The 26,410-nt window shown below is 47.7% G+C and overlaps 1 protein-coding gene across 3 annotated transcripts in view; it reads right to left on the bottom strand.

The window, feature by feature from the left end:
• Positions 1 to 26,410, bottom strand: part of LOC105496282 (PHD finger protein 20) — a 189,607-nt gene extending 163,197 nt beyond the window's left edge. For all 3 annotated transcript variants that reach the window (XM_071079430.1, XM_071079431.1, XM_011766549.2), the window contains exon 1: positions 26,322 to 26,410. The gene's annotated coding sequence lies outside the window, so the exon portion shown is untranslated. The remainder of the gene's footprint in view (positions 1 to 26,321) is intronic.

Below are 26,410 nucleotides of genomic sequence, written 5' to 3' on the forward strand. Positions count from 1 at the left end.
GGATATTGCCATGTTGGCCAGGCTGGTCTCAAACTCACGACCTCAGGTGATTCGCCCACCTCAGCCTCCCAAAGTGCTGAGATTACAGGCGTGAGCCACCACGCCCACATTTTCTGAATTCATATCACATTTACAGTTAATGTACTGACAAAGACTCTGGATTTTATTTTGGGAGAGGCAAAAGAGTACTGTCGCTATGGTAACTGGAAGTCTTGCCCTCAGCAATCCCTTTGTGCTCAAGGAAAAGAGGAACAACAAAGAATTAAAAGTGATAGATGGGTATGGAACAAGACCTTTCAGTGAATCAGCTCTGGGACATGGGTAGAGGGAAATAAACTCTGGGACTTTCGAGGAAAAAAATCTCTGGGACTCTCAAGGAATAAAATGCCAATCACCAGAAACTATAGAACAGGCTTTGGGATAATCTAATGGTGCTTATCACAAGGCTTGGATTCAACCTCCATTAAAGGGTGACAGTGCCTTTTAACTCAATACAACCACTTTAAATTGAGGGACACTTCAGATGAAAGACCAGCTTAAATCTTTATGGCCCCTTCATTCAAGAAATATTCATTGAGTGCCTGCTGTGTGCCAGGTACTGGAGATAGATAATGGGAGGACAAGGCACCCCAGACCCCGTTCTCTAGTGAGGAAGGCAGCTAAGAAACAAGATAAGCACATACATAATGGTCATTTTTTTTTTTTTCTTTTCTTAGGCAGAGTTTCACTCTTGCTGCCCAGGCTGGAGTGCAGTGGCACAATCTTGGCTCACTGCAACCTCCACTTCCCGGGTTCAAGCAATTCTCCTGCCTCAGCCTCCTGGTAGCTGGGATTACAGGCATGCACCACCACGCCCGGCTAATTTTTGTATTTTTAGAAGAGACAGAGTTTCTCCATGATGGTCAGGCTGGTCCCGAACTCCCGACCTCAGGTGATCCACCCACCTCAGCCTCTCAAAGTGCTGGGATTACACGTGTGAGCCACCATGCCTGGCCTTTTTTTTTTTTTTTTTTGAGACAGAGTCCAGCTCTTGTCGCCCAGCCTGGAGTGCAACGTGTGATCTCGGCTCTCTGCAACCTCCGCCTCCCAGGTTCAAGCAATCCTCCTGCCTCAGCCTCCCCAGTAGCTGGGATTACAGGCGTGCGCCACCATGCCCGGCTAATCTTTGTATTTTTAGTAGAGACAGGGTTTCACCATGTTACCCAAGCTGGTCTCGAACTCCTGATCTCTGGTGATCCGCCCACCTTGGCCTCCCAAAGTGCTGGGATTACAGGCATGAGCCACTGCGCCACGCGAGCATATAAAGATCATTTCTGACAGAGATAAGTAATTGCGGGAAAAACAACAAAATAATGTGAACCAGCAGCATGGAAAGGACTATTTTAGATACGGCTGTTAGAAAGGACTCTCCGAAGATGGGTGCAGTGGCTCACACCTGTAATGCCAGCACTTTGGGAGGCCGAGGTGGGCGGATCACCTGAGGTCAGGAGTTCGAGACCAGCCTAGCCAATATGGTGAAACCCCGTCTCTACTAAAACTACAAAAATTAGCCAGGCACGGTGGCAGGCGCCTGTAGTCCCAGATACTCAGGAGGCTGAGGCAGGAGAATTACTTGAACCCAGGAGGTGGGGGTTACAGTGAGCCAAGATCGTGCCACCACACTCCAGTCTGGGTGACAAACCAAGACTCTGTCTAAAAAAAAAAAAAAGAAAGAAAAGAAGTAAAGAAAAAGAAAGAAAAGTACTCTGCGAGGAACTGAGGTCTAAGCAGAGACCTAGGTGACAAGAAGGAGACAGCCATGTGATGATCTAAGGAAAGTGACTTCTAAGCAAAGGGAACTACTAGAGGCAAAGAGCCTCCGGCAGAAACGAGCTTTTCCCACACACAGCCTGAGTCTAGAAGGTTGAGACTTCCCGCAGCCCCTGCTGCTGTCCCAGGAAAACATAAACAATTTTAGCCGGTCCAGTGATACCTGGGTCTCCCAGGAAGAAGCCTTCAAGAGGACTTTCTGCCAAAGTTCTGCCTTGGAGGAAGGCCAGGGAGTGCCTAGGGATGGGTGCACAGACAGGTTTTAGACTCACATTTTGATCAATGGTGGCTCCAGTCATGGTTGGCTGAGAAACAACAAGAAAAATCACTGGGCGTGTTTGCCCAGATATCAAATGGGATCAACGGCCCCAATTTCCTAGCGTTGTGAAGAGTAAGTGAGCTAATGGATGTCAAGTGCTTAGCACAGCAAACTCTAAATGGTACTGGTGATGGCAATGGTGATATACTAGCAAAAAAGACATCAGACACAAAGAATTATAGTCAATATTATTAAAAATTAACACACAGTATCCAATATATTAAAGTGCATAAAGAGCACATCTTTAGTCCTAGGGAAGTGACAAATTGGTTCAAGTAGGACCTCTTCCCACGTCACACTAGAAGAAAGGAAATTAGTTCCTTTTACTTGACAAGGTAGGGAAGGAGGGAGGAAAGGCAGAAGAGGTAAGGAGGAAGAAAAATAAAGGAAGGAAGGAAGGAAGGGAAGGCAAGAATGAAAAGAGGGAAGACGCCAGGCACGATGGCTCACGCCTGTAATCCCAGCACTTTGGGAGGTCGAGGAGGGCAGATCACCAGAGTTCAGTAGTTTGAAACCAGTCTGGCCAACATGGTGAAACCCCATCTGTACTAAAAATACAAAAAATTAGCCGGGCATGGTGGCATGTGCCTGTAATCCCAGTTACTCAAGAGGCTGAGGCAGGAGAATTGCTTGAGCCCAGGAGATGGAGGTTGCAGTGAGCCAAGATCGAGCCACTGCACTCCAGCTCGGCGACAGAGCAAGACTCTGTCTCAAAATAAAAGAGTGAAGAAAGAAATAGGCCTCAAAACTTCCCCACTGTCTTCCCAGGTACTTGAAATGCTTTCTCCAAGAGTCAAGCATTTCCTTCCATAATTAAAATGCAAAGAGGGCCAGGCGCGGTGGCTCAAGCCTGTAATCCCAGCACTTTGGGAGGCCGAGACGGGCGGATCACGAGGTCAGGAGATCGAGACCATCCTGGCTAACACAATGAAACCCCGCCTCCACTAAAAATACAAAAAAATTAGCCGGGCGTGGTGGCGGCGCCTGTAGTCCCAGCTACTCGGGAGGCTGAGGCAGGAGAATGGCGGGAACCCGGGAGGCGGAGCTTGCAGTGAGCCGAGATCACGCCACTGCACTCCAGCCTGGGCGACAGAGCGAGACTCCGCCTCAAAAAAAATAAATAAATAAAATAAAATAAAATAAAATAAAATAAAATGCAAAGAGACAGCAAACATGAGTTGAGTTTACTCATTCCAAACTACTGAGAATGAGTTGATTAAATCAGTGGATTTTCCCAGTAGCAATGGAAAGGGCCTGGGCCAGGGTTGGACCTAAAATGTATCTGTTGTATGACCTTTGGCATATTACTCAATTTCACTGAGCTAATCATCTTACCCTTACAAGTTCCTTCTCCTTTTGTCCCCATCAAAGTTTAAGGCCTTAAGATTGGCAAGTGTGCCAAACTAGAAACATGGGCACTTCCCTTACCTCCTTCTCCCTCTCACACTTGGACACCATTTTGTTGGACCTGCTTCTAAGTCTCGCCCATTGCCAAGTGGATGCCCAGTATCAGCCCTGCATCAGTTCTTTTTTTTTTTTTTTTTTTTTTGAGACAGAGTCTCACGCTGTTGCCCAGGCTGGAGTGCAGTGGCGCGATCTCGGCTCACTGCAAGCTCCGCCTCCTGGGTTCACGCCATTCTCCTGCCTCAGCCTCCTGAGTAGCTAGGACTACAGGCGCCCGCCACCGCGCCCGGCTAATTTTTTGTATTTTTAGTAGAGACGGGGTTTCACTGTGGTCTCGATCTCCTGACCTTGTGATCCGCCCGCCTCGGCCTCCCAAAGTGCTGGGATTACAGGCTTGAGCCACCGCGCCCGGCCGCATCAGTTCTAATCTTGATTACTCCAACAGCTCTTGACAGAGCTCCAAGCCGCCAGCTACACCTTCCCCAGATCCAAATCAATACTGTCTCATGAGATGACATCTTCTCAGTGGTTATTTTATGACAAATACTATTCTAAGATATATATATATACACACACACACACACACACACACACACACATATACACATACTATTCTAAGATATATACTACTCTAAGATATGTATGTATATACTAAGATATATATACTATTCTGATATATATATATATATATATATATATATATATATATATATATATATAAAACTATATCAGCCCATTTAGTGTCTACCTCTTCGGTTTGTAATGAGCATTATTCCCATTTTACGGATGAGAAAACTCAGGTTCACAAAGTAAGTTTCCCAAATACCAAAGCTAGCCAGGTATTGGGACAAGGAATTGAACCGAGGTAAGGCTGACTCCAGTTAACTACACTGCTGCTAATCTTCATCACTGCTACTACAGTGATATTTCTAAAATCTAAGTCTGATCTTAAGACTTCTATTTTTCTTTTTTTTTTTTTTTTGAAACGGAGTCTTGCTCTGTCACCCAGGCTGGAGTGCAGTGGCCGGATCTCAGCCCACTGCAAGCTCCTCCTCTCGGGTTCACGCCATTCTCCTGCCTCAGCCTCCCCAGTAGCTGGGACTACAGGCACCCGCCACTTCGCCCGGCTAGTTTTTTGTATTTTTTAGTAGAGACGGGGTTTCACCGTGTTAGCCAGGATGGTCTCGATCTCCTGACCTCATGATCCGCCCGTCTCGGCCTCCCAAAGTGCTGGGATTACAGGCTTGAGCCACCGCGCCCGGCCAAGACTTCTATCTTAAAACAGTTCAGGCCGGGCACAGTGGCTCACGCCTGCAATCCCAGCACTTTGGGACGCCAAGGCAGGTGGATCTCAAGGTCAGGAGTTCAACACCAGCCTGGCCAACATGGTGAAACCTAACCTCTACTAAAAATACAAAAATTAGTTGGGCATGGTGGCTCAAGCCTGTAATCCCAGCACTTCGGGAGGCCAAGACGGGCGGATCATGAGGTCAGGAGATCGAGACCATCCTGGCTAACACGGTGAAACCCATCTCTACTAAAAAATACAAAAAAAAAAACTAGCCGGGCGAGGTGGCGGGCGCCTGTAGTCCCAGCTACTCGGGAAGCTGATGCAGGAGAATGACTTGAACCCAGGAGGCGGAGCTTGCAGTGAGCTGAGATCCGGCCACTGCACTCCAGCCTGGGCCACAGAACGAGACTCTGTCTCAAAAAAAAAAAAAAAACTAGCCAGGCGAGGTGGCGGGCGCCTGTAGTCCCAGCTACTCGGGAGGCTGAGGCAGGAGAATGGCGTAAACCAGGGAGGCTGAGCCTGCAGTGAGCTGAGATCCGGCCACTGCACTCCAGCCTGGGTGACAGAGTGAGACTCCGTCTCAAAAAAAAAAAAAAAAAAAAAAAATTACAAAAATTAGCCAGGCATGGTGGCCCACGCCTGTAATTCCAGCTACTCAGGAGACTGAGACAGGAGAATCGCTCAAACCCAGGAGGCAGAGTTGCAGTGAGCCGAGATCACGCCACTGCAGTCCAGCCTGGGTAACAGAGCAAGGCTTCATCTCAAAAAAAAAACAAAAACAAAAAACAAAAAAAACAGTTCAGTGGCTCCGCTACAGAACCATAATCAAGGTACTCAGTGCAGCATTCGGGCCGTTAGTGAGTTAGCCATTATAACCAAGCCAAAAGAAACTCTAAAGATGGGAGCTTAAAAGGACAGAAGCAGGCAAGCTTTAGCAGACGGGCTGTGGGACACACTGGTTATGAGCCAGAACTCTGAAGTAAGAGTGCCTGAGTTTGGACCCCAGCCCCACCACTTTCCAGATAAACTTGCACAAGTCATGTCCTCTCTGAGCTTCCCCATCTGTAAAATGAGGATATCACTAGCACCCACTTCAAACCATCATACAGGTGTTGTGAAGATAAAAGTTACTTAGTACAGGCCAGGCCTGGGGGCTCACACCTGTAATCCCAGCACTTTGGGAGGCCAAGGCAGGCTGATCACCTGAGGTCAAAAGTTTGAGATCAGCCTTGTCAACATGATGAAATCCCGCCTCTACTAAAAATACAAAAATTAGCCAGGCGTGGTGGCATGCACCTGTAATCCCACCTACAGGGGAGGCTGAGGAAGGAGGCTGAGGCAGAGGTTGCAGTGAGCCGGGATCACACCATTGCACTCCAGCCAGGATGACAGAGCGAGACTCCGTCAAAAAAAAAAAAAAAAAAAAAAAGTTATTTAGCAGAGCCTGGCACACAATAAGCTTGCAAGGTTATTACTGTTCTTGCTGGGCATGGTGGCTTAAACCTGTAATTCTAGCATTTTGGGAGGCAGAGGCGGGCGGATCATCTGAGGTCAGGAATTTGAGACCAGCCTGGCCAATGTGATGAAAACCCATCTCTACTAAACACACAAAAAATTAGCTAAGCATGGTGGCAGATGCCTGTAATCCCAGCTACTCAGGAGGCTGAGGCAGGAGAATTGCCTGAACCCAGGAGGCAGAGTTTGCAGTGAGCTGAGATCGATCCACTGCACTCCAGACTGGGCAACAAGAGCAAAACTGTGCATATATTTCAAAAAAAAAAAAAAAAAGGGGGGGGATGCTGGGCGCCGTGGCTCATGCCTGTAATCTCACCACTTTGGGAGGCAGAGGTGGGTGGTTCATGAGGTCAGGAGTTCGAGACCAGCCTAGCCAACATGGTGAAACCCTGTCTCAACTAAAAACACAAAAAATTAGCCAGGCATGTTGGTGCACGCCTGTAGTTCTAGCTGCTCAGTTGGCTGCAGCAGAATTGCTTGAACCCGGCAGGTGGAGGTTGCAGTGAGCCGAGATCCCACCACCGCACTCCAGCCTGGGCGACAGAGTGAGACTGTGTCACCAAAAAAAAAAAAAAAAAAAAAAAAGGTTATTACTGTTCTTACTACCCATACTCCTGCCACATCCAAACTCCCTGCAGTTCCGACCTCCAGGGCCTTTGTATAAACAAGCTGCTTTTTTTTTTTTTTTTTTTTTGACAGTCTTACACTGTCACCCAGGCTGCAGTGCAATGGCACGATCTTGGCTCACTGCAACTTCTGTCTCCCAGGTTCAAGCGATTCTCCTGCCTCAGCCTCCTGAGTAGCTTGGATTACTGGAGCACACCACCATACCTGGCTAATTTTTATATTTTTACTAGTGACGGGGTTTCACCATGTTGGCCAGGGTGGTCTCGAACTCCTGACCTCAGGTGATCTACCTGCCTCCACCTCCCAAAGTGCTGGGATTACAGGCATGAGCCACTGCACCCAGCCAAATAAGCTGCTTTCTCTTCCTGGTCCTTCATGACCAGGCTTAGCCATTGGCACCTCCCTGAAGGACTTCCTTCACACCTGCATTCTCTCATGGCAACCTAACTACCCTATGGGTCACAGCATTCATCACTCTGCACTGAAACTGCCTATCTAAGTAGATTTCTCTCAGAAGGCAATGAACTCCTCATAGGCATCCCCAGCATCTAACAAGCAGTGCCCTTAATATGGTGGTCAAATGCTTATTAAATGATATAACCTGGCCAGGCGCGGCGGCTCACACTAGTAATCCCAGCACTTTGGGAGGCCGAGGTGGGTAGATCACCTGAGGTCAATTCAAGAACACCCTGGCCAAAATGGCAAAACCCCACCTCTAGTAAAAATACAAAAATTAGCCAGGCGTGGTGGTGTGCACTGGTAATCCCAGCTACTCAGGAGGCTGAGGCAGGAGAAAGGCTTTAACACGGGAGGTGGAGGTGGCAGTGAGCTGAGATTGTGCCATTGCACTCTAACCTGGGCAACAGAGAGAGACTACATCTCAAAAAAAAAAAAAAAAAAAGGCCGGGCGCGGTGGCTCAAGCCTGTAATCCCAGCACTTTGGGAGGCCGAGACGGGCGGATCACGAGGTCAGGAGATCGAGACCATCTTGGCTAACACGGTGAAACCCCGTCTCTACTAAAAAATACAAAAAACTAGCCGGGCGAGGTGGCGGGCGCCTGTAGTCCCAGCTACTCGGGAGGCTGAGGCAGGAGAATGGCGCAAACCCGGGAGGCGGAGCTTGCAGTGAGCTGAGATCCGGCCACTGCACTCCAGCCTGGGCGACAGAGCGAGACTCTGTCTCAAGAAAAAAAAAAAAAAAAAAGAGATAACCTCAGCCTTCTCACTGGCAAAATGGAAATAAAAACAGAAAAGAGGCCAGGTGCAATGGCTCACACCTGTAAACCCAGTACTTTGGAAGGCCAAGGTGAGAGGATCATTTGAGTGAGGCCAGGAGTTTGAAGCCAGCCTGGGCAACATAGTGAGATCTCATCTCTACAAAAAATAAAAATATGGAGCTGCGCTAGGTAGCTCACACCTGTAATCCCAGCACTTTGGGAGGCCAAGGCAGGTGGATCACTTAAGGCCAGGAGTTTGAGACCAGCCTGGCCAAAATGATGAAACCCTGTCTCTACTAAAAATACAAAAATTAGCTGGGTATGATGGCAAGCACCTGTAATCCCAGCTACTAGGGAGGCTGAGGCAGGAGAATCACTTGAACCCAGGCAGAGGTTGCAGTGAGCAGAGATTGCACCACTGCACTCCAGCCAGGGAGACAGAGCAGAACTCTCTCTCAAAAAGTAAAAATAAAAATACAAAAATAGGCTGGGTGCGGTGGCTCACAGCTGTAATCCTAGCATTTTGACAGGCTGAGGCAGGCAGATCACCTGAGATCGGGAGTTAGAGACCAGCCTGACCAACATGGTGAAACCTCATCTAGACTAAAAATACAAAATTAACTGGGCATGGTGGTACATCCCTATAATCCCAGCTGCTCCAGAGGCTGAGGCAAGAGAATCGCTTGAACCTGGGAGGCAGAAGTTGCAGTGAGCTGAGATCGCGTCATTGGACTCCAGCCTGGGCAACAAGAGTGAAACTCCGTCTCAAATAAATAAATAAATAAATACCCAGGCACGGTGATACACACCTGTGGTCCTAGCTACTCAGGACGCTGAGGCAGGAGAATCACTTGAGCCCAGGGGTTCAAGGCTGCAGTGAACTATGACTGCACCACTATACTCCAGCTTGGGCAACAGAGCAAGAGACCCTGTCTCAAAAAAAAAAAAAGAAACAGGAAAGACATCAATATCATCCATCTCAAAGGGTGTAGAGATTCAAGGAGATAATCATATGGAGGTTCTTTGAAGAGTGTTATCCACAGGTAAACACAGAAACTATTACTACTCCTTGCGTGCAGAGGTAGGCAAAGCACGTGGAATGAAGCAACTGAGGACAGACCACAATTTTATCCCTGGGGCTTAAGAAAAGCTGTATCCATTTCTTTAGGCACTGAGGGCTCCAATCTATCAATACTCTGTACTCTCTGAGTGATATAGTCTATAGCTCTGGAGTGAGTTTTGAGACGGAGTCTTGCTCTGTCGCCAAGCTAGAGGGCAGTGGCTCAATTTCGGCTCACTGCAACCTCCACCTCCCTGGTTCAAGCAATTCTCCTGCCTCAGCCTCCCAAGTAGCTGAAACTACAGGCGTGCGGCACCACACTGGGCTAATTTTTTGTATTTTAGTAGAGACGGGGTTTCACCATGTTGGTCAGCATAGTCTCGATCTCCTGGCCTTGTGATCCACCCACCTCAGCCTCCCAAAGTGCTGGGATTACAGGCGTGAGCCACTGCGCACAGCCGAGGGGAAGTCTTATTTATTTATTTATTGAGACGGAGTCCTGCGCTGTCACCAGGCTGGAATGCAGTGGCGCAATCTTGGCTCACTGGAACCTCTGACTCCCTAGTTCAAGCGATGATTCTCCTGCCTCAGCCTTCCGAGTAGCTGCAATTACAGGCATGCGCCACCATGCTCTGCTAATTTTTTTTGTATTTTTAGTAGAGACAGGGTTCTACCATGTTGGCCAGGATGATCTTGATCTCCTGACCTCATGATCCACCCACCTCAGCCTCCCAAAGTGCTGGGATTACAGGCGTGAGCCACTGTGACTGGCTGGGAAATCTTTCTTTAAACACACCTGAGTAGCTATCCTTACAAGATTTCTTTTTTTTTTTTTTTTTTTTTGAGATGGAGTCACACTGTGTCGCCCAGGCTGGAGTGCAGTGGTGCAATCTCAGCTCACTGCAACGTCTACCTCCTGGGTTCAAGTAATTCTCCTGCCTCAGCCTCCTAAGTAGCTGGGACGAAAGGCACCTGCCACCATGCCCAGCTAATTTAGTAGAGACGGGATTTCACTGTGTTGGCCAGGCTGGTGGTCTCAGTCTCCCAAAGTGCTGGGATTACAAGTGTGAGCCACCATGCCCGGCCTATTCTTACAGAGTTTCTTAATTGAAATATCACCATATTACGAAGGAAAACAACTTGGAGATGAAATCATTACTCAACAGGGCCTCGAGAGACATTTTCACGCCTATGGAGTTTTAAATACCTAACTTATTTATGAGACAATTCGTTAGTTCCCTTATCCTGGCAGGGCATGGTGGCTAACGCCTGTAATCCCAGCACATTGGGAGGCTGAGGTGGGAGGATCACCTGAGGTCAGGAGTTCAAGACCAGCCTGGCCAACATGGTGAAACCCCATCTCTACTGAAAATACAAAAATTAACCAGGCATGGTCACAGGAGTCCGTAGTACCAGCTACTCAGGAGGCTAAGGCAGGACAATCGCTTGAACCCAGGAGGCAAAAGTTGCAGTGAGCCAAGATCGCGCCACTGCACTCCAGCCTGGGTGACAAGAGCAAAACTCCGGCTCAAAAATAAATAAATAAATAAATAAATAAATAAATAAAATTCCCTTATCCTTTAAATATTAACTTTTATTCCTAGCCTTTAGTATTAATACCAGGAAATACTTAATATTTACTGATTTATTACCACATGCTAAATCCTTGACAAACATCTCACTCCCAACAATGTAGAGAAGTCAGCAGTATTATTCCATTTTACGAAGGAGGATTAAGAGGCTTAAAGCAATAAACAACTTGCCCAAAGTCACCTGACTAGAGAGAAGAGCTGGGACTTCAGAAGCAAGACTTCCTTCCTCCAAAACCCACTACCCTGTTTTTTGTTTTTTGTTTTTTTTAAGAGTGTCTGGCTCTGTGGCCCAGGTTGGAGTGCAGTGGCATGATCCTGGCTCACCGCAACCTCTGCCTCCCAGGCTCAAACCATCCTCCCCACCTCAGCTCCCCCAGTGCTGGAACTACAGGAACGTGCCACCACACCTTGCTCATTTTTGTACTTTTTATAGAGGCAGGGTTTGCCATGTTGCCGAGGCTAGTCTCGAACTCCTCAGCTCAAGTGATCTGCCCACCTAAGCTTCCCAAAGTGCTGGAATTACAGGTGTGAGCCACCGCGCCCGGCCCCCACTAACCTTTATTACTTTTAAAAACAAGGGGCTGAGTGCAGTGGCTCATGCCTGTAATCCCAATACTTTGGGATGCTGAGGTGGGCAGACCACCTGAGGTCAGGAGTTCAAGACCAGCCTGGCCAACATGGTGAAACCCCGTCTCTGTTAAAAACATAAAAATTAGCTGGGCATAGTGGCACGCATCTGTATTCCCAGCTACTCGGCAGGCTGACGCAGGACAATCTCTTGAGCCCGGAAGGCGGAGGTTGCAGTGAGCAGAGATCATGCCACTACACTCCAGCCTGGTAGACATAGTGAGACTCCATTTCAAAAAAAAAAACAAAAAACAAACAAACAAAAAAACCCCAAAGTCTTTGGGATATTTCAACATTAATAATATTAAGAGATTACTGTTAGTTTTGTGTGTGTGAAAATGAGGGGAAAAAAAATGTGGCCAGGCGCAGTGGCTCACGCCTGTAATCCCAACACTTTGGGAGGCTGAGGCAGGCGGATCACAAGGTCAGGAGTTCAAGACCAGCCTGGCCAATATGGTGAAACCCCGTCTCTACTAAAAATACAAAAATTAGCCAGGCGTGGTGGCAGGCACCTGTAGTCACAGCTACTCAGGAGGCTGAGGCAGAAGAATCAGGAGAATCGCTTGAACCCTGGAAGCAGAGATTGTAGTGAGCCGAGATCTTGCCACTGCACTCCAGCCTTGCAGACAGAGCGATACTTTGTCTCAAAAAAAAAGTAAGGGTGGGACAGTGGCTCATGCCTATAATCCCAGTACTTTGGTTTGGTTTTGTTTTGAGACGGAGTTTCACTCTTGTTGCCCAGGCTAGAGTGCAATGGCAGGATCTCAGCTCACTGCAACCTCCGCCTCCTGGGTTCAGGCGATTCTCCGGCCTCAGCCTCCCAAGAGTAGCTGAGATTACAGGCATGTGCCACCATGCCCAGCTAATTTTTTGTATTTTTAGTAGAGATGGGGTTTCTCCATGTTGGTCAGGCTGGTCTCGAAGTTCTGACCTCAAGTGATCCGCCTGCCTAGGCCTCACAAAATGCTGGGATTACAGGCATGAGCCACCATGACTGGCCAATCCCAGTACTTTGGAAGGCCGAGGCAGGAGAATCACTTGAGCCCAAGAGTTTAAGACCAGTCTGTCTCTACAAATAATAATAATTTTAAAAATTTAGCCAAGCATGGTGGCATACACCTGTAGTCCCAACTACTCAGGAGGATGAGGCAGGAGGATCCCTTGAACCCAGGAGGTTGAAGCTGCAAGAGAGCTGTGATTGTGCCACCGCACTCCAGCCTGGGCAACAGAGTGAGACTCCACAAAGAAAAAAAAAATGCAAGAGTCTTTTTCTTTGGCATACACTACTGATAAAGTTATAGGTGAAATACAAACTAACAAGGCCCACTGAAAGGCCCATGGAGGAATTTTACACACATTTTCTGAGAGGAATAAAACAAAAGTAATAATGGTAACACATACTCAACTCTTCATAGATCATCCAGCCAGGAAAACTCTATAAACTATGCTTTCTTTTTCTTTTCTTTTCTTTCTTTTTTTTTTTTTTAAACATAGGCTCTCGCTGTAACCCATGCTGGAGTACAGTGGCAGGGTCATAGCTCACTGCAGCCTTGCACTCCTGGGTTCAAGCAATCCTTCCACCTCAGCTTCCCAAGGAGCTGGGACTACAAGGCGTGCACCACCATGCCAGACTAATATTATTTTTAATCTTTTTTTTAGAGATGAGGTTTCACTCTGTGGCCAGGACTGGTCTCAAACTCCTGGCTTCAAGCAATCCTCCTGCCTTGGCCTCCCAAAGTGCTGGGATTACAGGCATGAACCACTGTGCCCAGTCAAACCAGGTTTCTTTAATTTCCTTTATAGATTAGGAAATGGAGGGAAAGGATAACATGTACTGATATTTCCCAATGACTGATGTCAGACAGTTATGATAACACTTAGGTGAGGAAACAGGCTCATATAGGTTAAGTAACTTGCTAGGCTGGAAAGTTCTGCCTCCAATGTGCATAACACAATGAAAGGTTCAAGAGGTTTAAGTCATATGCCCAAATTACATGTGGCCCCAAGAGAGTGGCAAATACAGGCACTCAAACTCAGACATTCCACCTCCAAATCCTGCAATCTCGCCACCACATACCATGCAGCCTGGACATGAAAATCAGCCTCTTGGTCAGGCGCAGTGGCCTATAATCCTAGCACTTTGGGAGGCCGAGGAGGGTGGATCACTTGAGATCAGGAGTTCAAGACCAGCTTGGCCAATACAGTGAAAATCCATCTCTTCCGGCCGGGCGCGGTGGCTCAAGCCTGTAATCCCAGCACTTTGGGAGGCCGAGGCGGGCGGATCACGAGGTCAGGAAATCGAGACCATCCTGGCTAACACGGTGAAACCCCGTCTCTACTAAAAATACAAAAAGAAATTAGCCGGGCGTGGTGGCGGGCGCCTGTAGTCCCAGCTACTCCGGAGGCTGAGGCAGGAGAATGGCGTGAACCCGGGAGGCGGAGCTTGCAGTGAGCCGAGATCGCACCACTGCACTCCAGTCTGGGCGACAGAGCGAGACTCCGTCTCAAAAAAAAAAAAAAAAAAGAAAATCCATCTCTTCCAAAAATACAAAAATTAGCCGGGCATGGTAGCACGTGCCTGTAATCCTAGCTACTCGGGAGACTGAGGCAGGAGAATCGCATGAACCCAGGAGGCAGAGGTTGCAGTCAGCCCTGAGATCATGTCACTGCATTCCAGCCTGGACAACAGAGTGAGAATGTCTCAAAAAGAAAAGAAAAAAAAAAAAAAAAAAAAAAAGAAAAAGAAAAGTGGCCTCTTTAATTACCTTGCCTTTAAAAATTGCAGATGTCTAATTATCATATAGGTCACAGCATGACCAATTTTCTACTCATCAAAACACATTAGAGCCGGGCGCGGTGGCTCAAGCCTGTAATCCCAGCACTTTGGGAGGCCGAGGCGGGTGGATCACGAGGTCAGGAGATCGAGACCATCCTGGCTAACATGGTGAAACCCCGTCTCTACTAAAAATACAAAAAACTAGCCGGGCGTGGTGGCGGGCGCCTGTAGTCCCAGCTACTCGGAGGCTGAGGCAGGAGAATGGCGTGAACCTGGGAGGCGGAGCTTGCAGTGAGCCGAGATCGCGCCACTGCACTCCAGCCTGGGTGACACAGCGCGAGACTCCGTCTCAAAAAAAAAAAAAAAAACAAAACACATTAGACAGAATTCAATACTCCATGGAACCAAGGGACAGTCAAGCAACCCAAACCAGTCATGCCCAGGAACCTCAAAAAAGGCAGAAAAGTATTCAAAAACATGGAGACAGAAAGTAGAATGGTGGCTGCCGGGGCTGGGAGGAGGTTCATGAAAGAGGGAGTCAGTGTTTAATGGGTACAGAATTACAATTTTTATTTATTTATTTATTTATTTATTTATTTGAGTTGGAGTCTTGCTCTGTCACCTAGGTTAGAGAGTAGTGCGCCAATCCTGACTCAGTGCAACCTCTACCTGCCCCCCGGGTTCAAACAATTCTCCTGCTTCAGGCTCCCTAGTGGCTGGGATTACAGGCATGTGCTACCATGCCCAGCTAATTTTTGTATTTTTAGTAGAGATGGTGTTTTGCCATGTTGGCCAGGCTGGCCTCGAACTCCTGACCTCAAGTGATCTACCCGTCTCAGCCTCCCAAAGTGCTGGGATTACAGGCATGAGCCATTGGACCTGGCCCAGAGTTTCAATTTTGAAGAGTTATGGAGATGGATAGTGGTGATGGTTGCACAACATTATATATATTACCAATAATCTATATATTTTAAAATGGTTAAGATGGCAAATTTTATATTATGTGTATCTGACCACAACAACAACAACAAAAATTGAAGAAGAAAGAAAAATGTAGAGAGGCAGCCTGAGCTGGGAGAACTGGGCTTCTACAATTAAAGGATGTTTTGCATTGTCAAGAATGAAGGCCAGGCATGGTGGCTCACGCCTGTAATCCCAGCACTTTGGGAGGCCAAAGCAGGCAGAGACCAACCTGGCCAATATGGTGAAACCTATCTTTATTAAAAACATGCAAATGAGCCAGACGTGGTGGTGCACACCTATAATCCCAGCTACTCAGGAGGCAGAGGCATGAGAATTGCTTGAACCCCAGAGGAGGAGGTTGCAGTGAGCCGAGATCGCACCACTGCACTCCGGCCTGGGCGACAGAGCAAGACGTCTCAAAAAAAAAAAAAAAGAAGAAGGAGGAGGAGGAAAAAAGGAGGAGAGAAGGAGGAGGGGGGGAGAAGGAGAAGGAGAGAAGAAGAAGGAGAAGGAGAGGAGGAGGAGGAGGAGGAGGAGGAGGAGGAAGAGTAGGAGGAGGATGAGGAGGAGGAGAAGAAGGAGGAGGAGAAGAAGGAGGAGGAGAAGAAGGAGGAGGAGAAGAAGAAGAAGGAGAAGAAGAAGAAGGAGAAGAAGAAGAAGAAAATCTTGCTCACACCTGTAATCCCAGCACTTTAGGAGGCCGAGGTGGGTGGAGGAGCTGGTCAGGAGATTGAGATCAGACTGACCAACATGGTAAAACACCATCTCTACTAACAACAGAAAATAAGACAGGCGTGTTGGCACATGCCTGTAATCCCAGCTACTTGGGAGGCTGAGGCAGGAGAATCACTTGAACTTGGGAGGGGGAGGTTGCAGTGAGCCAATATCGAGCCATTGCACTCCACACTGGGTTACAAAGCGAAACTCCATCTCAAAAAAAAAAAAAAAAAAAGGCCAGGCGCCAGTGACTCATGTCTGTAATCCCAGCACTTTGGGAGGCCGAGGCTGGTGGATCACCTGAGGTCAGGAGTTCAAGACCAGCCTGGGCAACATGGTAAAATCCCGTCTCTACTAAAAATATGAAAGATTAGCCTGGTGTGGTAGTGCTTGCCTGTAATCCCAGCTATTCACGAGGCTGAAGCAGGAGAATCACTTGGAGGCAGGAGAATCACTTGAACCCAGGAGGCGGAGGCTGCAGTGAGCCAAGATCATGTCACAGAATTCCAGCCTGGGAGACAGAGTTAGACTCTGTCTCAAAAAAAAAAAAAAGGGGGGCCGGGCATGGTGACTTATGCCTCTAATCCCAACACTTTGAGGGCAGAGGTGGGTGGACCACGAGGTCAGGAGATCAAGACCATCCTGGCTAACATGGTGAAATCCCATCTCTACTAAAACGACAAAAAATTAGCCAGGCGTCGTGGAGGGCACCTGTAGTCCCAGCTACTCGGGAGGCTGAGGCAGGAGAATGGTGTGAACCCGGGAGGAGGAGCTTGCAGTGAGCTGAGATTGCACCACTGCACTCCAGCCTGGGCGACAGTGCAAGACTCTGTCTCAAAAAAAAAAAAAAAAAAAAAAAAGAATGAAATCTCGGATGAGGGTGGCAAAGGGCAGACTGCCACCTGTTTGATTTGTAGTTAAAATGACTCATTCAAATTTCTAGGGGGAAAAGCACGATAGCTACAGAGAGAGGGATGTAAGAGCACCGGGACAGGAGGCAAAGAAACCCGGACTCCCGGCCGGGCGCGGTGGCTCACGCCTGTAATCCCAGCACTTTGGGAGGCTGAGGCAGGCGGATCATGAGGTCAGGAGATCGAGACCATCCTGGCGAACACGGTGAAACCCCATCGCTACTGAAAATATAAAAAAAACTAGCTGAGCGAGGTGGCGGGCGCCTGTAGTCCCAGCTACGCGGGAGGCTGAGGCAGGAGAATGGCGTTAACGCAGGAGGCAGAGCTTGCAGTGAGCCGAGATCGCGCCACTGCACTCTAGCCTGGGTGACAGAGCGAGACTCCATCTCAAAAAAAAAAAAAAGAAAGAAACCCGGACTCCAATCCAGGCCCTGCTTATCAGCCAAATGACCTTGGACAAATTACTCATCTCAGTTTCCTCCTCTGTTAGGAGAGGATGGCAGGTCAGATGTAAGGATTCAATGACATTTAAGAGAGTGTTCCAAAAATGCTAGCAATAGTTATCATTATTGTAAAATGCCCACATTTCCATACCAAGTTTCCACAACCTAGAAATCCCAACACCTGTGCACCTGTAGAAGCAAGAAAGGCATTGGCCAGGCATGGTGGCTTACGCCTGTAATCCCAGCACTTTGGGAGGCCGAGGCAAGTGCATCACTTGAGGTCAGGAGTTCAAGACTAGCCTGGTGAACGTGGTGAAACTCGATCTCTATTAAAAATACAAAAAATTAGCCAGGCATGGTGGTGGGCACCTGTAATCCCAGCTACTCAGGAGGCTGAGGCAGGAGAATTGCTTGAACCCAGGAGGCGGAGGTTGCAGTGAGCCGAGATTGCACCACTGCACTCCTGGGCAACAGAGCTAGACTTTGTCTCAACAACAAAAGAGAAGAAAGAAAGGAATGTCAATCCACCAGCCATGGACTTTTTTCATATGAGAAAGAGACCTCTTGAGAATCAGGTCTCTACTAGGACAGAGACCCCAAATACCCATCTAAGATTCCTGGAAGTCAGCCTTTAAAATCCTAGAATTATGCTCCTGACATGGAATAAACTGTCATTGAATAAAAAGCTTGGTTTAGGCCAGGCGCAGTGGCTCACACCTGTAATTCCAGCACTTTCGGAGTCCCTGGTGGGCATATTACGAGGTCGGGAGTTCGAGACCAGCCTGGCCAATATGGTGAAAGCCCGTCTCTACTAAAAATATAAAAAATTAGCCAGGTGAGGTGGACCTGTAGTCCCAGCTACTCGGAAGGCTGAGGCAGGAGAATGACTTGTACCTGGGAGGCAGAGGTTGCAGTGAGCCGAGATTGTGCCATTATTGCACTCCAGCCTGGGCAACAAAGTGAGACTCCACTTCAAAAAAAAAAAAAAAAACCCTTTGTTGAAATCCCAAGCCCCTCCTCTTGCTCCTTCCCCAAAGTGCACTGATTCAAGCTCCACCACTCTTTCCTAAAACCATCCTATTTACATTTAGTCACTCATATTAGGCTTCTAAAATTGTATAGGATTTCTGCCAGCTCATTAGTTCCATTATTTAGCAAAAGAGAGCAAGGTCCAGGGAGGACCTAGCCCAAGATCTAGCAAAATTGTCAAAGCATTATTACAAATTATTACATTATAATAATAAATAATTATTATAATAATTATACAATATTATATATAATATATAATACTATATAATTATTACATTATAATGATAAATAATTATTATAATAATAAATAATAAGGCATTATTACAAAGGTTTCAATTTTTTTTTTTTTTTTCTTTTTGAGACACAGTTTCACTCGTTACCCAGGCTGGAGTGCAGTGGCGCGATCTTGGCTCACTGCAACCACTGCCTCCCAGGTTCAAGTCATTCTCCTGCCTCAGCCTCCCGAGTAGCTGGGATGACAGGCACCTGCCACACGCCTGGCTAATTTTTTGTATTTTTAGTAGAGACAGAGTTTCATCATGTCTTGGCCAGGCTGGTCTTGAACTCCTGACCTCAGGTGATCCATCCAACTTAGCCTCCCAAAGTGCTGGGATTACAGGCGTGAGCCACAGCACCCGTCTCAATTTTCATTAGGTTACTCTACAGTCAATAGCCTGTAAGGAGCAGTCACTGACAAAGATGGATAAGACAAAGACATCACTCTCCTTTTCTCTAAGCTCATAATCCAATCAAGGAGCTTGACTAAGCATACATTTTGGTTTAAAGAATGTTTATCGGCCGGGCGCGGTGGCTCAAGCCTGTAATCCCAGCACTTTGGGAGGCCGAGACGGGCGGATCACGAGGTCAGGAGATCGAGACCATCCTGGTTAACACGGTGAAACCCCGTCTCTACTAAAAAATACAAAAAATTAGCCGGGCGCGGTGGTGGGCGCCTGTAGTCCCAGCTACTCGGGAGGCTGAGGCAGGAGAATGGCGTGAACCCGGGAGGCGGAGCTTGCAGTGAGCTGAGATCCGGCCACTGCACTCCAGCCCGGGCGACAGAGCGAGACTCTGTCTCAAAAAAAAAAAAAAAAGAATGTTTATCAAGAAAAATGTCGGCCGGGCGCGGTGGCTCAAGCCTGTAATCCCAGCACTTTGGGAGGCCGAGACGGGTGGATCACGAGGTCAGGAGATTGAGACCATCCTGGCTAACACGGTGAAACCCCGTCTCTACTAAAAAATACGAAAAACTAGCCGGGCGAGGCGGCGGGCGCCTGTAGTCCCAGCTACTCGGGAGGCTGAGGCAGGAGAATGGCGTAAACCCGGGAGGCGGAGCTTGCAGTGAGCCGAGATCGCGCCACTGCACTCCAGCCTGGGTGACAGAGCCAGACTCCGTCTCAAAAAAAAAAAAAAAAAAAGAAAAAAAGAAAAATGTCCCAGCTTGCCAGGCGCGGTGGCTCAAGCCTGTAATCCCAGCACTTTGGGAGGCCGAGACGGGCGGATCACGAGGTCAGGAGATCGAGACCATTCTGGCTAACCCGGTGAAACCCCGTCTCTACTAAAAAATACAAAAAACTAGCCAGGCGAGGTGGCGGGCGCCTGTAGTCCCAGCTACTCGGGAGGCTGAGGCAGGAGAATGGCGTAAACCCGGGAGGCGGAGCTTGCAGTGAGCTGAGATCTGGCCACTGCACTCCAGCCTGGAAGACAGAACGAGACTCTGTCTCAAAAAAAAAAAAAGAAAAAAAAAGAAAAATGTCCCAGCTTAACCAACATAGTGAAACCCTGTCTCTATTAAAACTACAAAAAATTAGTTGGGCATGGTGGTGCACGCCTATAATCCCAGCTACTCAGGAGGCTAAGGCACAAGAATCGCTTGAATTCAGGATGCAGAGGTTGCAGTGCGCTGAGACTGTGCCACTACACTCCAGCCTGGGCGACACAGCAAGACCCTGTCTCAAAATAAATAAATAAATAAAATTAATAAAAAGACTGTTTATCAAGAAAAATGTAAACATCCTCCCTATTATTTCTTAGGAAGATGATGAAGGAAGAAAATTCCAAAGGTTAAATATACCTTTAAATTCTGACTTCCAAGCCCCCTCAGCACCTGTCTTTGGCAATAATCAGGTGCACTCAAAGTACTGTTAGTTTTATTCATTTGTTAAGTTATTTGAAATACAGATTTCTTATCATTATCCTTAACAATTCTTTGTCTGGGTTTTGTGGCTGTGTGTTCCTAGAAGAGCACTTGGAAGCAACGGGGTCTCACGCTGTCACCCAACTGTAGTGCAGTGGTACAATCCTAGCTCACTGCAGCCTCTGAACTCCCAGGTCAGCCTCCCAAGGAGCTGGGACTACAAGCACGCACCACCATGCCTGACTACTTTTTTTTTTTTTTTTTTTTTGGTAGAGATAGGAACCTCACTTCGTTGCCCAGGCTGGTCTTGAACTCCTGGATTCAAGCAATCCTCCCACTTTGGCCTCCCAAAGTGTTGGGATTACAGGCGTAAGCCATTGCACCCACCCAACCACAAGTAATTGTCAAATGGTATTTGCACTTAGGATACACTTTCAAACTTCAGAAAGGGAGTTTAAGTACCTTTACAATCCAGGAAGATGTACCAGGCAACTGATTCCCACAGATACAGGAGATCTTGGGGACTAAAAACATTACATCTCACTTTCCCCAAATCCCAGCCAAAGGCAAACAACCTGGTTGCTTCCTCTTTAAATTTCATGCCACTTGCCCTGCTAATTCAAACCAAAAAACAAAGCTGTGGTATGGAGGAAATGAAGTCCCTTTTTAAGTATACATTAGATAAGAGAACTGACAAGTAAATACGGGGTATATAAGGTATAGACTCCATCTTGGTAAGGCAGGGAAGTCACTAACATTGAATGGAGAACTCAGGAAGATTTCTTTGAGGATTTCAGGTAATTCTGAATGAAATACAGCATGGAACTGGAAGAAGACATAGAGGCAAGAAGAATGCTGAAGTTGGGTTAAGAACAAGCTGGCTGCCTCAGCTAGAAAAAAGATAGTGGCAGAAGTGACTCGGACAAGGGACTAACTGGCAGGCTGCCAAAGGGAACACATGAAAGAAATCAGATCTGCTGCAACAAGCTTCCACAGGCAACTGGGTTTCTAAGCGAGGTAGCGACGAAGATTCAGCCAGGTGGACATTGCAGATCATCATCCCCTCATTTTACAAATGGGAGAAGCAGGCCCATAGCATTAAGTGACTTGCCTGAGGTCTCACAGTGAGTGGAAGAGCTGGGACTTGAGCCAAATCCAGATCAAATCCGTTACTGAATAGGATCTGACATTCATGTGAGGAATAGGGGTTGGGAGAGGACAGGGACACAAAACAGTCTAGTCATTCAGGTTTGCCCTGATTAGGGCTGGCAACAGGATCATGTGGAAGAGGGCCAGACAGGTGACAGCCAGGGAAATAGGTACAGATGATCCAACACACTTAGAAACGAAAAACGCTTTCAGAGGTAGTCTTTGTCTCCAAAAAAATTTTTTTTGAAAAAAGGAAAAATCCACTTGAGACTTAGAATAGATTAGACATGTGGGTACAAAAGGAGAAAGATCATCATAAAGCATGATCACCATCAAAGAATATCATCTTCTCCCCAGCATTTGCCTTTCTAGAGCACCCATTTAGAGAAAGCCAGAAGCTTCCACTCAAGATTGGGGCACCTACCTTTATCCTGGCTTTTCCTGGCCCATTTCCAGAACCCAGAAAACCAAGAAGGACTCCTTGGAAATTCCAACACCTGTGACCCTGCTGATCTAGGGTGTCACAGACTCCCTACTCATCATAGGATGAAAGGTAAGGAACCAGAGAGACAAGCTGGCTATGCAGCATTTATTAGAATGATTCTATATCAATAATAACGTTCACGTTCAAGTAAGAAATACGTAACCATTTAAATCTGGCAATAGCCAGGAATGGCAGCTCACACCTATAATCCCAACACATTGGGAGGCTAAGGTGGAGGACTGCTTGATCCCACAAGTTCAAGACCAACCTGGGCAAAATGGCAAGATCTCGTCTCTACAAAACATTTAAAATTAGCCAGGTGTGGTGGCACATGCCTGTGGTCTCTGAAACTCAAGAGGCTGAGGGGAGGATCGCTTGAGCCCAGAAGGTTGAGGCTGCAGTAAGCTGTGATCACACCACTGCACTCCAGTTTGGGTGACAAAATGAGACCCTGTCCCCCCCCCACTTCCCCCCACCCAAAAAATATATATTTATATACAGAAACAAAACTCCCGGAGAAGTTTCAGCCTTTTTTTTTTTTTGAGACAGAATCTCGCTCTGTGGCCCAGGATAGAGTGCAGTGGTATGATCCTGGCTCACTGCAACCTCCACCTCCTGGGTTCAAGCTAGTCTCCTGCCTCAGCCTCCCATGTAGCTGGGATTACAGGCACCTGCCACCACGCCCAGCTAATTTTTGTATTTTTAGTAGAGACGGGGTTTCACTGTGTTGGCCAGACTGGTCTCAAACTCCTGACCTCATGATCTGCCCGCCTCAGCTCCCAAAGTGCTGGAATTACAGGCATGAGCCACTGTACCCAGGCAGTTTTGGCCATTAGTTAAAAAGCTATGTGCTAGAATAACTAATTGAGTATAACTAATAGAGGGGACTATGGCCTTGTACAAACTTTTAAGGGATGTGTATCTGGATAAAGATAAAATAAAAATATATATATAAGGCTAACCACCACCTTCCTATTTTCACAGAGAAATCTTTGTCTTTGTGTATGAAACCTCACTACTAAAAGTGTAGTTCAGTAACATCAGCATCACCTGCAAATCAGAAATGCATCCAGGTCCCATCCTAGATCTACCAAATCAGAATCAGCATTTCAACAAGACCCCTGGGTGACTTATGTGCACATTCAAGTTTGAGAAGCACTGGTGTAGAATACTTTAAGGGTGCACTGTACAGCAGTACACAGATAAAGTATCAAACAGCCAAAGAAAGAGACAAAGTACCTGTTCACTTTCAGTATACTATATTTTATTAGCTACTGCTCAGACAGACCTCCAGTGTTTTTTATAAATTTGGTACTTACTAATGGTCACATGATCTAACTGTGGGATCTATTTCATTTCTGGAAATAACACAACTTAGTTCTAGGGCTTTCATGCACATGAAATATAAAACAGTTTAGTTGTTCTGAAAACATGATAATGGTTAATTTTATTCAAGTCCCAACACTGAGTTCAGAGCACTTCTCCATAGGCCCCATTAATCTCTCCAGGTTTCTGGGAATATGATTAAATCCCTCGGCATCCTTAAAAAGCAGGTGCTGGCCGGGCGCGGTGGCTCAAGCCTGTAATCCCAGCACTTTGGGAGGCCGAGACGGGCGGATCACGAGGTCAGGAGATCGAGACCATCCTGGCTAACACGGTGAAACCCCGTCTCTACTAAAAAATACAAAAAACTAGCCGGGCAAGGTGGCGGGCGCCTGTAGTCCCAGCTACCGGGGAGGCTGAGGCAGGAGAAGGGCGTAAACCCGGGAGGCGGAGCTTGCAGTGAGCCGAGATCGTGCCACTGCACTCCAGCCTGGGTGACAGAGCCAGACTCCGTCTCAAAAAAAAAAAAAAAAAAAAAAAAAAGAAGCAGGTGCTTAGCAAACATCCAGTTTCCAAATGAGAGTCAGAGGGGCTTGATCCTGAAAGTGTAGTATTTTCCTGCCTTGTCCTACTGGTATAGCTTCTTGGACCTAAAAATCTCTCTCCTGCTGAGGCCTCATGCAGTTGCACACTCAAGTACTTCCCAAAAGGAAGAAAGGTCAGAGGTATCATTATCCCCAAGCACTTGGAATTCCAGCTGTGGAGAAATTAATCTGGTTGGGGGTTCAGGCTGAGAAGCCCTGAATAAGATCTGTAAAGGCAGAGGGAAACACAAAAGAAAGAACTATTGAGGCTCTTAAGAGACAGGAGGTCCCAGATATTTGCAGATTTTAAAGTCAGGATTGGGGGTGAAGACTGACAAGAGGATGACTGGGAGAGAAAAATATCCATTTCCCCACCGACACCCTAGGGACAAGAACAAAAAGAGTATCCAAGGAATTCCTCCAAATGACATATTTTCTTCATAAAAGATAGTAATAAAGCCAATGTAGGGAAGAAGCTTATAGGTTAGAAGCAGTGCTGGAGAAATCTGAGAGTTTTGTTTGTTTTTGTTTTCCAGCACAAGGAGATAAAAGCAAAGGAGAAAACAGTATGCACCCAAACAGAATCTTAGGTCTTCTATGAAGTAAACCACCAGGAGGATTCAGAGTCCTGTGATTAACCAAAGAAATGGTTTCCACTTTGAATCCAGCCCTGGGGGCTGAGGCACTCCTAGACTTGAGGCCACCTCCAGCACAAGGAAAATCTGTATAGCCACTACATAAACAGAACAGTTCCGGAGAAAGACAGAAACCAGAAAAATGTTTGGGGATTGGGCAAGCCAAAAGAGAAGAGATCCGGTTAGCGGAAAGATAAAAGACAGGCCTATGAAAAACAATGTGCAGGTAGCCCTTTAGGAGAGGAATCCTTCCCTGGAGGGAGAGGAGAATTCAGGAGGCGTGACTCTGGGAAGTGTGCTCTGAAAAAAAGGCCGCAGGAGCAGAGAGAAAAGTGCCGTGCTGAACAAAGATACGCACTCGCCAGAGGAGGGAAGAGGAAATGGGTACGCTGACCAGACTGGGAGAGCACCTCAAGGGGAATGTGGCTCCAAAAATGGAAGGAAACTGAGGAATGAAAATGTCTTGGATGACAGAAAAGCTAAAAAGGGTAGGAAGCCATGCTCAAAACCACAGACCATTCGCCACCTGGAAATGAGAGGACTCAGAAAAAGGTGTGCCCCCCAAATTTAAGAAGCATCTGGAAAGTGGCTGCACTCTGAGAGTTGTAGAACTAAAAGGGGTTCACCTCGTACATTTGAGGGGCACAAGAAATAAATATACTCCCAGATATGAAAATGAGTCTCCCTCAGGAAATAAGGTAGTTTGATTTGGGGAACACGTGAAAAGTGTGTAACCCCAAGAATACAGTCTCGGGAGAAGGCAGTGAATTCCCTTATTTGTGAAACTGGAAATAAGTACTCATAAACTTCAGAATTTGGACATCGTTTTCGGCCCAACCTCAGATTTGAAGGGCTGAGGAAAGGAAGTGGCCCCTAAATGTAAGAAATTCCTGAAGGCATGCTGTCAGATTTGGGACCTGGAAAAGGGGGATTCTTCTTTGGAGTGGTGGGGATACAAGAAAGTATCCCAAAACTTTGGCTAATGGACCCCAGATCTGAAGACCCGATAACAGGGTGAACCTCTAAATTGGAACGGAAACGCAGAATCAGATTGGAGGCCCGAAAAAAGGAGTGTGCTTCCACTTTGGGGGCTGAGGGAAGAGGGCACACCTTCAATTCGCGGGGGGCTTTAGAAATTTAGATAAAATTCCAGAGCTAGAGCTTAAGAAAGGGGGTGTGCCGCCCAGTTTTCAAAACTATAGAGAAAAGGGACACTCCCATATTTGGGGTCTTGAGAAAGGAATGTGCTCCCCGGAATAGCATAAAAAAGCCAATTTAAAAAAAACGTATCCCCAAAGCACAGGGCAACAGCAGAGGCTGCTGATGAGGCTCTAGGGGCCCACACAGCTCAGGCTCGGTCCCTAGCGCTCACCCGCACCCCCAACACGGCCCGCTCCGCGCCCCGGGCCCGCACCCCACGGCCCAGCCCCCTCGGGCGGCGCTGATTGGCGGCAGCCGCCGTCACTCTTGAGGATAGCCCCGGGGATTGGGCACCGCTCGCACGCCCGCCACGCTCTCAGCAGCAGTCCCAGGGCCTCCCTCCAGGCTGGGCGAGCGGGGCCAGGCGGGGAGCGGGGCCGGGCAGGGGACCGGAGCAGCCGTGGCGTCCGTCGCCGTCCCCGTCCGCACGGCGCGCGCGCAGCGCGGGCCCGGCCCGACCCGGCCCCTGCCAGCCGGCTTCGCCTCGCCGAGCCTCGCCGCGAGCTCACCTCACGGCCCCACTCCGGCTGCGCCGCTCCAGGACCAACCGACAGAAGGACTCTGCGTGCTCTACACCACGTGACCCCCGGGACGCGCC

The sequence above is a fragment of the Macaca nemestrina genome, chromosome 15, assembly GCF_043159975.1.
Source record: "Macaca nemestrina isolate mMacNem1 chromosome 15, mMacNem.hap1, whole genome shotgun sequence".
Classification (NCBI taxonomy): Eukaryota; Metazoa; Chordata; class Mammalia; order Primates; family Cercopithecidae; genus Macaca; species Macaca nemestrina.